General features: G+C 41.5%; 1 protein-coding gene across 3 annotated transcripts in view; it reads right to left on the reverse strand.

Annotated features, from left to right (window-relative positions):
- ROBO1 (roundabout guidance receptor 1) overlaps positions 1-16465 on the reverse strand; it is a 1753811-nt gene that overhangs the window by 709928 nt on the left and 1027418 nt on the right. The window lies entirely within an intron of this gene.

Here is a 16465-nt window from a genome sequence, read left to right on the forward strand (position 1 = left end):
AAGTCTGCAAAGAAAGTTGCTAACTTTGTAATTAGGAAGCAAATGAGCAATTAAAAATTAAAATTTTTAATTGATACAACTTCAAAGGCGCAAGAAAAAAAATAATGATTAAAAAAATCTAAATAATGATTTAGGCACTCTAAAAACGTGTTTCCGTCAGAATTGTTAATTTAATTATTTCTTTTTCATTTGTCTCTTAAAACAATGACCCCAATATGTTTGGTTTCTGGATAGCAGCAGACGCCACAACCGTTGAGTGTCATAGTCAAATCATACACATAGATACATGTCCAGATTTGGATGTGTCACAAATCACAAAGTAATGACGGCTACCTATGCCGTGAACAACAGATGAAGTATTTACATATGATGGTACATTGTGATGAGTAACAAACTACGCTCTTCTAAGTCACATACAGATACAATAAATAACACAAGAGTGTGTATTAAATTAACGTAAGGTATTTTGAAATTTGGATTAATCTTGGTAAAGGAGAGAGCTTCAAAGAGCGTTTGTTTCCATTAGGTGACAATGGGTGATTGGAGATTGGATGAGAAAACCTAATATTTATCGCCTTGGCGTATATTATTCTACACTGCGGTATAAAGACAGGAAGAAGTGGGAGAAAAGCAATCAACTAAGGGAGTGTTTATTTTTCATTAAGGGAAATTCAGATCCGACCTACTGTGTTCAGCGCTGTCATCAGAATTATTGTATGCATACTGATGGCCACGTACAAGCGAGCCTCAGGCTGTGTGCAGGGTAATGCGTGTGGACATCTAAATGACATTTACATCTTATCTATTTTTCCATTCTCTCAAAAATGCCATTTCTTTAACTTGTTTCCATTTTATTTTAAACTTATAAATCAGTTTGCAGAGCTCATAAGAGGCCAACTATACATTGGAGTAGATACAAAGAATAATAGAATCTTACCCACTAAAAGTGACCTAACCTAGATAACTGGGACTAAAAGAAGGAAGACTATTTGTGTCACCACAGAATTTCTTATAATTTTTTGCACGACTCGTTAAAGAGTTGATTGTGACTTGTAGGATCGCTACTTCCAACAGGGGGCACTATAGAGTTTAAGTCCTCTTTTTCTCAGAAGAGGCAATTTGCATATTATAATTTTTAACAATATTGTATAAGGAGATAGGAATCCAGGATTCTCTCATCCCTTCAATAAGGATGAGCAGACCCGTAGATGTTCCGGTTCAACTGAACTTTAGTCCAATGTTTGGATCAGGTATCAGAACTGTACCCAAACTTGAACCTGAACCCCACAGAAATCAATGGTGACTCGAACTTTGTAGCTGGAAAATCCATATCTGTTTCTCTCTCCCCAACTGTAAGGCTACTTTCACACTAGCGTCGGAATCTCCCCGTCGCAATGCATCGGGCAGAGATTCCGACGCTAGCGTTTGACGCACTGCACAACGGGTGCAGCGGATGCATTTCTCCGGTGCATCCGCTGCCCCATTGTGAGGTGCGGGGAGGTGGGGGCGGAGTTCTGGCCGCGCATGCGCGGTCGGAAAAAGCGGTCCGTCAGGAGCAAAAAACATTACATTTAACGTTTTTTGCTCCCGGCGGTTCACCACAACACGGCGCAACCGTCGCACGACGGTTGTGACGTGTGGCAAAGCGTCGCAATGCGTCGCTAATGTTAATCTATGGGACAAAAACGCATCCTGCAAACAACTTTGCAGGATGCGTTTTTTGCCATAAACGACGCATTGCGATGTCTGGGAAAAAACGCCAGTGTGAAAGTAGCCTAAAACTGACTTCTAGGAGAAGTCCGTGTTTGGAGTTCAGCACCGGACACTAACTGTCCAGAGTTAAAACCCCGAACTTTACAGTTTGGGTTCTCTCATCTCTACTCATCAACCTATCGCCTTAGGGCTTCTCCTCATTACAACCAACACAACAGTGTTACATGTGGAGAATTGAAGTGATCAAGTATCTCCACCACAAGAAAAGAAAAGATGTTGCGTTGAATGATCAATGATCAATGGATCTTTTTTTAACAGGATATGAGACATGATAGTAAGAAGAATCAGCGCTTCGATAGGACTCCATTTTGATGATTGATTCGATTATCCAAATATAAATTATTGGCTGTAACAAACACATTAGGAGTTGAGTGAATTTGTTACCTGATTCACTAAATAAAATAATAATTTTATTTTTAATTAATAAAGTTAAATCTCACAAAAATGAAGTTTTCAATAGTGATGAGCAAATTTGGAAAAATTTGAATTTAGCATTTTGCTTGAATTTGGTCAGAAAGATTGAATTGACGTGAGCCCTGCTACCGATCAGCGCTGATGGCCTGCAGTGCTCACACCTCCCTTGGAAATCCAAATTTTGTCCTAGTGGAGTGGGCAGTTTCGTCTGCCGCTGCTCATAGGCTGCAGTATTTGTATGGCATAACTATGTCATGTGACCCAGTCCCAACATTATTGGATCAACGCCATTGTGGGAGTACACGTCTTCTTATTTAACATGGCGAACTACAATATTTAACAAGGACAAACCCTTAAAGTTTGTTCATAAAATGCTTGATATGGAATCTATTTCAGGAGGGGAACAATGGAGCACACAATCAATCCTCTTCCAAGCCATTCCAGACATGACCCCCTCCTATTTGGACAGATTTTTGACATTTTACCTATAAAACAACGATAATTTCTTTATAGAATATGATAAACACATTTATTGAGGTCTTGGAAGGTTTCCAAGAATATAATGAATATTTATATGTATAGTACATGGCAAAAATAGCTCAGAAAACTACAAAATAAAAGAGAGAGCATGGGAAGAACATCTAGTAATGAAAAAAATCTGCCTAGGGGAAAAGATTGTGAATGGATTTGTTTTACTTATGAAACCATGTTACACATCTGTAGTTGGGTACATGATAATGTTATAGCTCAATCATCTAAAACTTTATTTTATTGCACATTAATAGCCAAACTGGCATGAAGCTCCATTAGGGGACAGCCAGATGATAAGCCTGCGACTGCACAATGCCATGTATAATTGCTGCTTAATTATGCAGAATTAACAAATGGCAGACGCACCAGTTGTATTCGTTGAGCAGGGCTTTTTGCCAAGAGAGCATACTGGCGTAAATGGCAGCGGCAATTTCGTTATCTGACACCTCTGAGCGTTGTCCCTGACTGCTGTCTTCTCCATCTGTGGTGCCAAGAACATTTAGCAGAATAGGAAAAGCTGTTGATTTGTTAAAGCAAGGCACATTTTGGTAATTGATATAAGTGACCACAAAATAGTCATAGATTAGCAAACGTGTGCCCGAATAAATAGGAGGAGGGATGTGTAACAATGGGAACCCAGGAGAAGGAATCAGGAACCACAATGAAGGTCAATTCAGATGTATAATTAGATTTCTTTATCTTTTTTTTAGATTATGGCATGGGGGACTTTGGATTTTTATCCTTTTACCACATGTAACAAGTCTGACTTTGTTAAGGTAGCCATTCATTTTAGCCAGGTCTCCTGCTTCTATCTATCTATCTATCTATCTATCTATCTATCTATCTATCTATCTATCTATCTATCTATCTATCTATCTATCTATTATCTATTGATCTATCTATCTATTATCTATTGATCTACCTATCTATCTATTATCTATCTATCTATCTATCTATTATCTATCTATCTATTTATCTATATCTATCTATCTATCTATCTATCTATCTATTGATCTATCTATCTATTTATCTATATCTATCTATCTATCTATCTATTGATCTATCTATCTATCTATTGATCTATCTATCTATTATCTATTGATCTATCTATCTATCTATTATCTATCTATCTATCTATTATCTATTGATCTATCTATCTATCTATCTATCTATCTATCTATTATCTATTGATCTATCTATTATCTATTGATCTATCTATCTATTATCTATCTATCTATATCTATCTATCTATCTATTGATCTATCTATCTATCTATTATCTATCTATCTATCTATCTATTGATCTATCTATCTATTATCTATTGATCTATCTATCTATCTATCTATTATCTATCTATCTATCTATCTATCTATCTATTATCTATCTATCTATCTATCTATTATCTATTGATCTATCTATCTATTATCTATTGATCTATCTATCTATCTATTATCTATCTATCTATTATCTATTGATCTATCTATCTATTATCTATTGATCTATCTATCTATTATCTATCTATCTATCTATTGATCTATCTATCTATTGATCTATCTATCTATATCTATCTATCTATCTATTGATCTATCTATCTATCTATTATCTATCTATCTATCTATCTATCTATTGATCTATCTATCTATTATCTATTGATCTATCTATCTATCTATCTATCTATTATCTATCTATCTATCTATTATCTATCTATCTATCTATTTATTATCTATTGATCTATCTATCTATCTATTATCTATCTATCTATGATCTATCTATCTATCATCTATCTATCTATCTATCTATCTATCTATCTATCTATCTATCTATCTATCTATCTATCTATCTATCTATCCCTCCATCCATCCACCCACCCACCCATCCATCCATCCATCTATCTAGATGAGTCCATCTCTGACCTATTATCTGGGCTTCTGCCAGTCCCCCAAGAAACCCGTGCAATTGCCTGCTCCATACAGCACTGGTGCCAGCTGTGTTATACTATCTCCAACTGCAGCAGTTTATCTCTTAGACTCCACTGTCAATTGTTACAGGATCATTTAAGGGGAATCTATCAGGAGGTTTTTGCTATTTAACCCCTTCACCCCCGGAGCTTTTTTTTTTATTTTGCATTTTCGTTCTTCACTCTCCTCCTTCCCAGAGCCATAACTTTTTTATTTTCCCGTCAATATGGCCATGTGAGGGCTTATTTTTTGCAGGACGAGTTGTACATTTGAACAACACCATCCGTTTTAGCATGTCATGTACTAGAAAACGGTAAATAAAATCCAAGCGCAGTAAAATTGCAAAAATAGTGCAATCCCCCACCCGCTTTTTGTTTGGCTTTTTTGCTAGGTTCACTAAATGATAAAACTGACCTGCCTCTATGATTCTCCTGGTCATTACGAGTTCATAGACACCAAACATGTCTAGGTTATTTTTTATCTAAGTGGTGAAAAAAAATGTCAAATTTTGCTAAAAAGAAAAAATTTTTGCAATTTTCTGATACTCGTAGCGTCTCCATTTTTCGTGATCTGGGGTCGGGTGAGGGCTTATTTTTTGAGTGCCGAGCTGATGTTTTTAATGATACCCTTTTGGTTCAGATACCATCTTTTGATCGCCAGTTATTGCATTTTAATGCAATGTCGTGGCGACAAAAAAAACGTAATTTTGGCATTTTGACTTTTTTTTATCGCTATGACGTTTAGTGATCAGGTTAATCCTTTTTTAATTGATAGATCGGGTAATTCTGAAGGCAGTGATACCAAATATGTGTAGTTTTGATTTTATTTTTATTGTTTTATTTTGAATAGGGCGAAAGTGGGGTGATTTGAACTTTTATACTTTTTTATATTTTAAACATTTTTTTTTAACTTTTGGCATACTTCAATAGTCTCCATAGAAGACTAGAAGCTGGCACAACTGGATCAGCTCTTTCACCGGTGGCTATTGCGGGCATAGGTCAGCTGTTCAAAACAGCTGACATGTCCTGGAAAAGATGTGGGCTCAGCGCTGGAGCCCACATCAAAGCGGGGGATACCGACATCGGCATACTATTACGCCCGATGTGGGTAAGGTGTTAATCTGATAGTAGCATAATATAGTGCACAGGACCCTGATTCCATGGATGTGTCACTTATTAGGCTGTGTGTTCTAGTTTCACTACAATCAGCATTTGATCAGTACGAGATTATTACTTCCAGGACTACATGTCAAGCGCAGCTCAGTCAGGCTAATCTGATTGGCAGCTTTCTCACAGTGCACAGTGAACACAGGAAGCTGCCAGTCAGGCATGTGGGTGGGGTTGTACCCTTGTAATCCTAGCTCTGCTAAATCTCCATCAGGCAAAATAGATATTCTAAGATATTCTACTGTATGTAACCTACACCAAGCAGCCAAGTAATTGATACATCCCTGGAATCAGGCTTTCTTGTCTTATATTTGCTACTATCAGACTATGTAGGAAAACATTGCTGACAGATTCCCTTTCAGAAGTTGGAAACAGTGAAAAGTAACCCCTCTGACCCCCCATAACACCCCTAGACTAGGTTGGTGACAGATGGGTGCCCTTCCTAAAGGCCAGTGTTCAAAAACTGTAAAATAAGGTGAGGTGAGTATATCTTCTGTCATTTTGACATATTCTAAGCTCCATTCAAAATCATTTTGCCTGGTTGGATAATCCCTTTAAAATCCCTTTAAAATATGTCAGCCATTTATATCCCGATTTCTGAAGGCTTTCAGAATTACACGTATGAGAAATAAGCAATGATCATGAAGCAGAACTATTTTTGGTTTTTATTTTAGTAATCCTTTTGAAGAACGCTGCAATAATTCTCCAACCTGTCTACGATAGATGGAACTAGGTAAAAGTACTGAAAGTTTGCATTTGTTTCTTCTTTAGGTTGAGTGTTTCTTTAAGCTGCGGAGCTTCCAAATTATTCATTTCAGTCCATTCTTTTCCTTCCAGACTTAATATTCTGATATTCCGGTAAAGTTGCAGCTCGGCAGTGAGATTTAATGACCTCATAAGTCACCTCCAACACCTCCAATCTCCAAGATCACTTGTACGTCTTCCATTTTCCTTCTCTGACCTCAGGTTTTTGTTTATTATGAATCCTCGGCATTCATATTAGGAAATAAATGTGAAAGTTCTATATATATCTTGTGGATGTGCAGGAGCAGTCAGTTTTTCTTGTGATACATCTCAGAGATATATGGTGGATCTGAAAACTTTGAAAGTGTGAAATCAATCACAGTGAAGGACAGAAAAAGAATCAGAATAGTCCAGCTGAGCAGGTTTTAATAACATAGAGGAAAGCTAAGGGGACATTTAAATACTGTAACTCAAGCACAATGTGAGCATTAATCAAAGGCATCTCGGATGAAACAAAAAGACCAAAACCCACCGGCATGTAGGATAGACAGGAGACCTGCAGATATGGCAGAGCTAAGGGATTTTGATTCTACGTCTTCTTTAGCAAGCCATATCCATGTAATGTACAATATCTACATACCATGTGCTAAATTATGCAATAGTCATAGTTTGGTTCTTATACAAATTTGACCTTTATTGCGTTACTTTAGCCTCATTCCCCAACAACAAAAATAAAAAATAAAAAGTATATTGAACATAATAGTTACTAGACCACATTGGAAAAAGTCAACATTCACTGAGACACAAATAAGCATAATAAGCCACATTTTGTATCTGTTAGTTAAAAATAAGTGGTCCAAGAGCAAGTGGGTTCAATAAGTCATACTACTAATTTCAGTTGGTGCCACCGTTGTACCATGCTATGTATTGCTATTGAAATGGAAATAAGAATTGCAACTGGGACTTCACTTCATCATTGAGATCCCCTTATGAACATTAAAGTAGGGAAAACATTAGTTTAAAAATAGTCACCTAACACCTTAAGGGATCTCCTATTTGTAGTTTATTCCATAAATGATGGACGGTGCAGATCCCAGTTCTGGAACCCCACTTATGTCAAGAACAGAGGTTGAAGAGTCCTTATCCTTAAACATACAGCATGTGCACAGGACTCTTCATTTATGGGACTCATGGCTTATAAGCTTGGTAGATTGTCCACGATCAGAGAATTCCCAATAATGGAATTTGGGAGAGTGTGGGAGGGTGGATTTTAAATGCAGCCTTACTCATACTCTTGTAAGGCTCAACTGTTTTACTTGAGCAATCCCCAATGACACACTGTGCGGACAGAAATATATTCTGCAAGTAATATACATGTACATCATTTTATGATACAGAGTTAAATTGGACAACTCAATTAATTTTTTAGATTGGTCCTTTAACACCTACAGTATCTCTGCACAGAAAGAAAAAATAATTAATGATTAAGATGTTAAGGGCTTCATCCTCCCCTTTTTGCCGTCAGTCACAGGCGTCGGCTGATGGGAATATTACTTTCATCATCCTACACCTGCTCTTACTGAATGATAAAAATGGCATGGGTTCCCGTGTAATTTTCGTAACCAGCTGAGGGAAAGCCAATATCTGGGGGCTGATGTTAATATTTTGGGAATGGGCCAATTGCCATAATGGTTCCTAGGCTATTATTATTAGCTCACAGCTGTTTGTTTAGCCTTTACTGGTTATTAAAGGGGAGACTCCTCCAAAAATGATGTTGGGTCCCCCCATAATCAATAACCAGCAAAGACTAAACAGCTGCTAGCTGATATTAATAGCCAAGGATGGGGGCACGGTTCATTTGCCCACTCCCAGACTAAAAACATCAACTGTTATCCACCTCAGAAATGGTGCAACAATTAGATGCGCCAGTTGTGGCACTTAGCCTCACTCTTCCCATTTGCCCTGATGGGGTGGCAAGTGGGGTAATGGCTGTGGGTTTGATGTCAGCTTTGTAATGTCAGCTGACTTCATGTCCACCGGTTAGTAATGGAGTAGTGTCTATAAGACGCCCACATTACTAACCCCATAGTCAAATTGTAATAAAGACACAGCGAGAATAAAGTCCTTTATTTTCAATAATACTCCTCATCCTCTTTTACCCATTTATTTTTAAAAATTAAAAATAAAAAAGCTAAGTTATACTCAACTGTCCGGCGAGTAGATAATTAATCAATGCCCATGTCCCCTGTAAAAGACAAAAAATAACAAAGCACTGTGACAAAACACTCTGGGATCGCCTTTGCTGGGGTCAAAGGACACGTGGTTTGTGTATTGAATCTGAGGCGTACAGCAGGTTTCTGAGCAGGCTGACCTCAGGTCAGATTTATTAACGTGAAAGCAACACAAAAAACAAAACATAAAAATAAACCCTAGCCTGTCCGGCACTAACTAAACAAATACGTTGCTATCTCAACAACTGGGGGGGCTTCTCCCACCCAGCTAACATCATACAGATCTTGAGCAGAGCTCTTCACTCACGTTTGTCTCACACAGGCAGGCACTCTGTGTGCCCCAGGCAGACACTGGAAACACCCAGCTGGTCATCTTTTATTCCTGCAATCATTAACCCATTAGCACCCTGAAGATACTGAGTGGCCTAATTCACATAGGACAACCACCTGGGTGCGATATACCTGCCTCCATCTACCACACCAGCATGAGTCTTACATATCCCCCCCCCTTGCTCAGACCACTCCGGTCGAGCAAGAACACTTTTGAAACAGTGCACTCGGGATAGGGCATCGGCGTTCCCCATCTGCACCCCAGGTCGGTGCTCCACCGTAAAAGAGTAAGCCTGCAGGGCAAGGAACCACCTGGTTACCCGACTATTACGGTCCTTGTGGAGGTGCATCCACTTGAGAGGGGCATGGTCTGTGACCAGCCTAAACTTCCTACCAGCCAGGTAATACTTGAGGGAGTCGAGAGCCCATTTAATGGCTAGGCACTCTTTTTCAACCACGGCATACCTCTGCTCATGTACATTCAGTTTCCGACTGAGATAGAGGACCGGGTGTTCGACTCCGTCCCTCACCTGGGAAAGTACAGCTCCGACACCAGTATCAGAGGCATCAGTTTGTACCACAAACTCGCTGCTGAAATCAGGAGTCACTAGTACGGGCTGAGAGCACAAAGCCCGTTTCAGGCTGTGGAAGGCCTCTTCAGCAGCTGAGGTCCATTTTACCATGACGGAACCCTTCCCCTTGGTAAGATCCGTCAAGGGAGTAGCCATGGCTGCAAAATTGGGTATGAACCGGCGATAATAGCCGGCAATCCCCAGGAAAGCCTGCACTTGTTTCTTGTTCACTGGTTGTGGCCAGCCCTGAATTGCCTGTATTTTGTCGATCTGGGGTTTAACCAATCCTCGGCCAATCACGTAGCCCAAGTATCGGGCTTCTTCAAGCCCGATGTGGCATTTCTTGGGGTTTGCCGTTAAACCTGCATCTCGCAGGTCATCAATCACGGCTTGTACCTTCTGGAGATGAGTTTCCCAGTCCATGCTGTAAATTACGATGTCATCCAGGTAGGCAGAAGCGTACTGTCTGTGAGGCCTCAAGACTCGATCCATCAATCTCTGGAACGTTGCGGGAGCTCCGTGAAGTCCAAACGGCATATAGACATACTGGAACAGACCTTCCGGTGTAGCAAATGCCGTCTTCTCTCTGGCCGCCTCGGCCAGAGGAATCTGCCAGTACCCCTTTGTTAAATCCAGGGTCGTAATGTATCGGGCTTTACCAAGCCGGTCGATCAACTCATCGACCCGGGGCATAGGGTACGCATCAAATTTAGAAACTGCATTCAGTTTCCTAAAGTCATTACAAAACCGGATGGAGCCATCCGGTTTAGGTATCAACACAATTGGACTGGACCAGGCGCTGTGTGACTCCTCAATGACTCCTAAGTCCAACATTGCCATCACTTCCCGGGAGACGGCTTCACGGCGGGCTTCCGGAATCCGGTAGGGCTTCACATGAACAGTAACGCCAGGCTCTGTGACAATCTCATGTTTCACCAACTTCGTCCGGCCAGGTTTTTCGGAGAAAAACTGTCGGTTCTGTAACAAAAATTGCTTAACCTCAGATTTTTGTCGTTCTGAGAGAGTCTCAGCAACCTGCACCTCTGGTACAGTAGGTGAACAAACCGGACGGGGCAGATCCGCCGTTAGGGCAGAGCGGTCTTTCCAGGATTTTATCAGATTCACATGATAAATCTGTTCCGGTTTTCTCTTACCCGGCTGGTACACTTTATAGTTCACTTCACCAACTCTTTCTCGGACCTCAAATGGGCCCTGCCATTTCGCCAGGAATTTACTATCCACCGTAGGGATTAGGACCAACACCCTATCGCCGGGTGCAAATGTACGGACCTTAGCGCCTCTATCATAACTTTGCCTCTGTGCTCCCTGGGCCTGTAACATATGGTCCCTAACAATGGGCATGACAGCGGCAATACGATCCTGCATTTGTGTTACATGGTCGATCACCGTTTTAAAGGGAGTGACTTGACCTTCCCAGGTTTCTTTTGCGACGTCCAGCAGTCCCCGGGGACGACGGGCGTACAACAGTTCGAAAGGCGAAAATCCTGTGGAAGACTGGGGAACTTCCCTAATGGCAAACAGCAAATAGGGTAACAAGTAATCCCAGTTCTTCCCATCTTTGTCTATCGCCTTCCGGAGCATCTGTTTTAAGGTTTTGTTGAAGCGCTCAACCAGGCCATCTGTTTGAGGGTGATAGACAGACGTACGCAACGGGTCTATTTGTAAGAGCCTGCAGAGCTCCTTCATTACCCTCGACATAAAGGGAGTCCCCTGGTCGGTGAGTATCTGTTTTGGAATTCCCACCCGACTAAACACTTGTACCAATTCCTTGGCGATCGTCTTGGTAGCTGTGTTACGCAAAGGGACGGCTTCCGGGTAACGAGTGGCATAGTCCACGATGACGAGGATATGTTGGTGCCCACGTGCGGATCGGGGAAGGGGCCCAACCAAATCCATCCCAATTCTCTCAAAAGGGACCCCGATGATAGGAAGGGGTACCAAAGGGCTACGGAACTGAGATTTAGGGGCCGCGATTTGGCACTCTGGACAGGACTCACAATAGTTACGCACATCACAATGTATTCCAGGCCACACAAAACAATGCAATATCCTTTCTGTGGTTTTCTGTACCCCCAGATGTCCCCCCATTATATGTCCGTGGGCCAACTCCAGTACCTTCCGCCGATAAGGTTTGGGTACCACTAACCGTTGCACTGTGTCTTCCCCTTTTTTTTCTACCTGGTAGAGCAAATCATTTTCAAGAACCATATACGGGTACGCTAGCCTAGTGTCAGGTTCTACGGGTACCCCATCTATCATTTTTACATTTTTCCTAGCCGGAGTCAGGGTAGGATCTTTCATTTGCTCGCTGTGGAAGTCATCCACCTGGACTCCCAAATCTGGCAGGCAGGGTGCCGGATGGCTGTCTGCCTCCGCCTCTCGCTGAGGTTCCTCAGTTTCCTCTGTTTCCCCCGCCATGACGGAGAAGGGGTACTGAAGGTTAGATTCATTAACCTCCCCAGCAACATCTTCCTGTGGGGTCTCCTCTAGGGACTCGGGACCTCCAGATGGCATGGGAGAAGATTCACGGGTACAGCTACCGTGAAGGAGTAACTGATTCTCCCACAACTGCCAGAAATAGGGAAAATCCCTGCCCAGGATTACATCATGTAACAATGCGGGAACGAGTCCCACTTTGTGCTGCACTGACCCATAGGGAGTAGAAATCCATATGACCGCTGTTAAGTACGAGCGGGTGTCACCATGCACACACGTCACAGAAAACTTGTCAGACGGACCAGACGGAAGTGCCACCAGACTAGCTTTCACCAGAGTCACCACACTTCCAGAGTCTAGTAATGCCACAACATTTTTCCCATCAACAGATAATTCACACAGGTGTTTCACTGTATCATTTTGACCCGCATTCACACTCACTAGCTGTGTAACCAAAGACATGCGTTTTCTAGAGTCTATAACGTCGCACTGCATGGGTTCAGCGGTAACAGGACAGTTCGCAGAAACATGACCCTTCTCATGGCAGCGGAAACACCTAACAGGTCCCCTACTGAGACCACCGTCCAATACTCTTGGTCTCGGAGTGCGAGCAGTCCCGGACTCCTCCCCCACAGTTTTAAGCGATTTTCCTTCATCCGTGGTCCCTGGAACAGTCTTACCGGTTCCACGAGGAGGAGGCACAGTCCGGGGTTTGGCGGTGTCGTCGGGAAGTCCTTCTGCCACGGAATAACGCTCAACCAACTCCACAAGTTGATCCGCTGTCGTGGGATTTCCTTGGCTTACCCACCTTTTCAGCGCTGGGGGTAGTACTCTCAGGTACTTGTCCAGGACAACCCGCTGGATTATTTCGGGTATTGTCAGTACCTCGGGTTGCAGCCATTTCTTTGTCAAGTAGATCAGGTCGAACATCTGAGACCGCGCTGGTTTATCTTGCTGGTATGTCCACTGATGTACCCTCTGTGCACGGACAGCCGTCGTCACTCCCAGCCGGGCCAGGATCTCAGCTTTCAGCTTCTCAAAGTCCTGAGCGACCTCCGGGTCCAAATCATGGTAAGCTTTTTGGGCCTCGCCGGAGAGAAACGGGGCAATCAAATCGGCCCATCGTGCCTTCGGCCACTTCTCTCTCAATGCCGTCCGCTCAAAAGTTGTCAGATATGCCTCGACGTCATCTTCTGCAGTCAGCTTTTGCCAGTATCGACTCACATGGATCCTTCTGGACTCTGCTTCCGGGTCAGCGTCAGGCATGCTCACCAGGCGCTGCGCCACCTGTTGGAGAAGTTGGCGGTCTGCAACCGTCATGTCCAGTAACTCCTTCAGCTGTGCGGCCATCAAGCGATTAGCTTCGTGCTGTGCGGCAGTGGCCTGCTGCTGTACGGCAGTGGACTGTACTAAGGCTTTCACCACGTCTTCCATGCTGTCGCCTGTGCCACGGTATGCCCGCATTCTCCACCACAATGTGACAAAACACTCTGGGATCGCCTTTGCTGGGGTCAAAGGACACGTGGTTTGTGCATTGAATCTGAGGCGTACAGCAGGTTTCTGAGCAGGCTGACCTCAGGTCAGATTTATTAACGTGAAAGCAACACAAAAAACAAAACATAAAAATAAACCCTAGCCTGTCCGGCACTAACTAAACAAATACGTTGCTATCTCAACAACTGGGGGGGCTTCTCCCACCCAGCTAACATCATACAGATCTTGAGCAGAGCTCTTCACTCACGTTTGTCTCACACAGGCAGGCACTCTGTGTGCCCCAGGCAGACACTGGAAACACCCAGCTGGTAATCTTTTATTCCTGCAATCATTAACCCATTAGCACCCTGAAGATACTGAGTGGCCTAATTCACATAGGACAACCACCTGGGTGAGATATACCTGCCTCCATCTACCACACCAGCATGAGTCTTACAGCACCATATTCCTCACCTGTCTGATGAAAAGATACTCCATATCTGTCCTGTGATCCGGATGATTCAGTGTGTTCCAGCTGGCGTAAAAAGCAGTCACATCACTGATACGACTCTCTCCAAATAATCTGGATTGTCGTGGGACAAATATAGATCATCTTCTCGTCAGACAGGTAAGAATAACTTTACTTTTTCATTTTTAATTTTTTTAAATAAATGATTAAAAGGGTGGGTGAGTTTTATATCACCAAACTTTACTACTCGAGTTCACTCATCACTATTTACTATATAAGAGAATAGCCTCTGAATGAGATGTTTGGAGAGGGAATGCTATGGTAGAGATGATGCATCTAGGTTGTCACTGATTACAGACTTTAAGGAAATTTTTCTTTCTTCAAAATAGAACATTATTATTAACAGAAGGTCCAATGGCAGATACATTTTGAAGATACAGAGGGTGAAATAAGTATTGAACACGTCACCAATTTTCTAAGAAAATGTATTTCTAAAGGTGCTAATATTACAATCCAAGGTGCCACACACGAAAAATCTCATGATGGGAAAAAACAGAGAGCTGTTTCAAGACCTTTGCATCTTAATTGTTGCAAAACATACTGATGGCATTGGTTACAGAAGAATTTCCAAACTACTGGGGGTTCCAGTGAGGCATGTAGCGGCCATAATCTGGAAGTGGAATGAACATAAATTCATCATAAACCGCCATGGCTGGGTGCTCCGCAAAAGATTTCAAACAGAGGAGTGAAAATAATTTTCAGAAGAGTTGTCCAAGAGCCAATGACCACCTGTGGAGAACTACAGAAATACTGGGAACCAGATGTACAAGTCTTAGCAATCAACTGACCTGAAATCAATAGAAATTTTTTGAAAAGAACTAAAGCTCAGAGTTCATAGAAGGAGCCTACAGAACCTTCAGTCATTGAAGAGTGTTTGTGTGGAAGAATGAGCCAAATGCACATTGAGCAATTCATGAGACTAGTTTCTCCATATAGGAGGCGTCTTGAAGATGTAATCCATAACAAAGGCTTTTGCTTATGTATTAAATAAATTTCAGTAAGTGTTTTGTCATTTCTCATTATTACACATAACTTAATTTATGGACATCTATGGTTTAATTTGTTTGTCTGAGTGGATTGGATGGGTTATTACCGAAATCTGTTTTGAATTTTATGTCAAAAGCATCTCTAAAAATATATTTACATAGAAAATTAATGATGTGTTCAATACTTATTTCACCAGCTGTATATATACATATATATATACATATACACCTCACCAACCACTACTGCTTCTAACATGAGACTACAATAATTTTAAAGACAATCATTTTGGCCATCTCACACATAAATTTGTCTTGCAACTATTTAGCATATGATTAGGTATGCAGATTCTTGTCATGTCTCTGCATTGTTACTGTTTTGCTCTTGGTGCTGGAAAATTTTTTTTCTTCCTGTGTACTACAAAATATGACCTGTTTTCACATTCCCTAATAGCTTAGTGTGTTAGTAGGTTGATTACCCAGCAAAAGGTCATTTGTTTCTATCGAGGAGCACCAATGAAGATTTCCCAAAAAAAGAGAAACAGCATCATTTAGCTCATCGATATCAGTCTCTTGGTCAAGAAAATTGCCAAACTGCATAATTTGACTGCAATGACAGTTGGATGAATAAGAAATGAAGTCCGTCCATCCATTCAAAAGCCAAGAGGTGGATGTCCAGGCAAAATATATTGAAGTCAGCAAGTCAACTCATCACAAGGTCTCTTCAGTTTTGGCGCAACAAAATGCCAGTGGAGGTGGCTAATATGCTTCGTAACAGTGAGATCAAAGATATTCATGCAACCACTGTTCAATGCATGTTACATAAGTCTGAAATGGTGGCTCAAAAAAAGTTGAAGAAGCCACACCTTCAATATCGTCATATGAAGTGAAAGCTTGAGTTCGCAAAAAAGTATGAAAAGTGGACAGTAGAAGATTGGAAATGGGTGATTTATAGAAATGAGACGAAAGTCAATAGACTAGGCTCTGATAAATACAAATGGATCTAGAAGAAACAAGGGAAAAAGGGGCTAATGGATTGAAAAGTTGAAGTCAAGTTCATTGAAGGAACCTTCATGATATGGTGTTGTTTCAAAGCCTGAAGCGTTGGATACTCGACCAAGATCGATGGTGGTTTCAGTACTGAGCTACTGTATATGTGGTATATGTGAGTATCCTACAAGTTGAGTTACTTTGTACACTTGAGTACTAATGGGTATGAAAAGGACAACATAGTGTTCCAGCAGGACAACTACCCAAGGCATAAGTCAAGATTGGTGAAGAAATGGTTCAATGACAATGAAGTA

This window comes from Ranitomeya imitator, chromosome 3, assembly GCF_032444005.1.
Source record: "Ranitomeya imitator isolate aRanImi1 chromosome 3, aRanImi1.pri, whole genome shotgun sequence".
Lineage (NCBI taxonomy): Eukaryota > Metazoa > Chordata > Amphibia > Anura > Dendrobatidae > Ranitomeya > Ranitomeya imitator.